The sequence below is a fragment of the Lolium rigidum genome, chromosome 3 (assembly GCF_022539505.1).
Source record: "Lolium rigidum isolate FL_2022 chromosome 3, APGP_CSIRO_Lrig_0.1, whole genome shotgun sequence".
NCBI classification, from domain to species: Eukaryota; Viridiplantae; Streptophyta; class Magnoliopsida; order Poales; family Poaceae; genus Lolium; species Lolium rigidum.
In genome coordinates, this window is record NC_061510.1 from 377,471,629 (window position 1) to 377,474,523 (window position 2,895).

A 2,895-nucleotide genomic window follows, 5' to 3' on the forward strand; every position below is an offset into this window, starting at 1 on the left:
CGGTCAAGGCCGGTGGTATGGAGGCGGCGTAAGAGAATAAAGGGGGGCGGCCGGTGCCGGTCTACATCGATCGATCGCTGGAGACTAGGCATCACATCGCCTTGTCGTCAATCGATCAATGCCGATCGAGGCGATTAAGTCTCGACCGATCTGATTTGTTCATCATATGGATGACAGTAAGACGTGCGTCGCGTCCCGTGATGCATAATCGTGAGTATTGATCAGCTCATGTCGATTGATTGTTCTGATCCCAACAGGACACCTAATTCACTTCAGAAATTACAGCTCTCTCTCTCTCTCATCGATCAAAAGAAGAAGAAAATCACCACAGTCCCGTCAATCATCTACCCAGCTAGCTACATAGCTAGTGGCAAATATTTTTGTTCCCGTGCATGGCTCGATCGCGAGTTACATGGCGCAGAAATGTGACAACAACGAGTGTCGATAAGATCAGCAGATGGAGTTAGCCAGTTAGGCATGCACTGCAATAATTTGGTCACAGGCTAGCTAGCTACCACTAGCATCTTGACAACGACGACAAACCATGCACTAATTTGACTAACGAATCAATTGATCGATCGGTCGAGAAGCGAATCAATCGATCGATCGGCCGGCCGGCACAACGTGATAAAATTCGATCGGGGAACAAATCTGTCGATCGAAGGTGTATGTGACGCCAAGTCCGGAGTGAACACGAGGACGCTGGCTCAGCGTCCATGTCCCCCGCCTGCAAAACCACCTGCGTGAACTGCATGCCGTATCATCGATACTGTCCGAGGGTAGATCGTCTTGTCCGAGACAAATCGGATCGTATCGACCTGCCAGGCTTACACAATCAGACGACGATCCAATCGCACATATACACGCTCATCATCTGCTCATATTCTAGCTGTAAATGTTAAACTGCTTAAGCAGACTAGGGTATTGCAATCAAACTAAGGAGAGCAGTACGTACGGTACTCTCCAGTTGATCAGCAGTGGAGTGTATACATATACTAGTCGTAACAGTGCTAAAGAAACGTGTAAACAAGATGTTGACGGTACGTGTAGTGTGCTGTAACCGGCCGACCAAGCCCACAAGATATATGGGTGTCATTAACTTTGCGTTTCCATCAGTTGAACGAGACTGACTTAGGCAATCGATCTCGAACAGATTCCATGAGCTCCCCGGTCAATTTCGATCCACGTTCTCGATGCATCACCAGTGCTACTATATATACAAGCATTCAGCTAGCGCTTCTGATGGTCCCGGACACTTGGGGCATGTTCATGGCGACGTGCGTACGTCCCAATCTATGCAGTACGACTACTACTCCGATCTGGGACCCCGATTGCCAATTAGGACACCGTCCCATTAACCTAATCCATTCACGTCTCGAGCCACTTAAAAAGCTAACCTAGCTAACCATGTAACGTAGCTCTGCCCACTCACACTTGGCTACGCGACTAGCATGCACACTGGAGTCAAACCATGCGCCACGAGGTCGATCTTACCAGTCAATCAGCAGTGTGGATTTTCTCACAGGATAATTATCAGGACACTAATCCAGGATTAGCGGGAGGCTGTCTCCTCTCACAGCTGGCCGTCTATTGGTATGCGTCCGATCGATGCCGATGCTTGCGCGGTTTTAAAATTGGGATTCTTGGAGCGAGAATAAGGTGGGTGTGTTCGTTCATACTCCATGTGAGAGCTTTCTAGAGGTCTTCGTCTCCAGGACGACAACGACAGCGATCTTCGATCTCGTGTCTGGTAACTCTCGCTAACGGTTTCTCGGGGAGTCTCATAAAATATGACAAGTAGAATCTAGCCATGGCGTGCGATGGACCGACCGAGGCGGCTGTCCTGACCCTGTCCTCATGTTAGTCTTGGTCGCATCTGCAGCTTGACTAGTTATTACTCATTTGCTCGATTCGCTACAACTAAGCATGCTGGGAAGTATTTTGATGGTGAGTAGCCTGAGATTTCGAAAGATTTCATTCGATGCCCAGTACCCTTACATGCCTAATACGCCCTCACATTATTAATGTTTTGTTACAACATTATGTATGTTTCGATACATAGTAATAACCAGAATCTCACAGAGAAGAATATAATATCGTAACCACAGGCAATACTAATTTTAAAACGAATTAATTTTGCCCTCTACTATCCTCTCAAATCAGCACTATCTTTTTTTAGAACACAGTACAACGTAGACGCTCACAAACACGCACGTACAAACACCCCTATGAACGCACGCACACCCTACCCCTATAAGCACCTCCGAGGGACTGAGCCGGTATATCTTGAGGTTGACGAAGTCACTACTGGCGCCTTGCTATTGACGGGTACGTCACCTACCACTGAAAGCACAGCGACGGTTAAATCCTGGAATAAATTCACGTAAATGCAAACACCCATGCCAAGTCTAGAACTTAAACCTGGGTGGGCTGATTCCACCACAAGGGAACTAACCACCAGAGCCAAGCTCTGTTTGCAAATCAACATTTCGTATTCAAGAAGATAGTGTTGTGTGTTGAAATCAACACTATCTTCTTGAATACGAAACTTTGAAACTTACTCTATTCAACAAAGTATTATGTAGAGAAGAGTTTTGAAACCTAACCATGCTTGTTATCGAAATCGTATCCACCCTAACCACTTCACGATCATCGAGCAACCTAGGCCGTACACTGAATCCACATTTAGGCTCAACAAAAAACTTAGAAAGATAAGACTTCACGACATAAATTTTGCAACTTAAATTGTACCTATTCTCATTTTCATAAACTTACTATATTGTTTTCCATGGTAAGCTTCGGATAATTCTTGGATTATTTTCAAGATTTTTGAAAAATACCAATTAGTTTTTTTCTTACACTGGTGGAAAAAGGGGCTTTGGTCGCGGTTGGCAA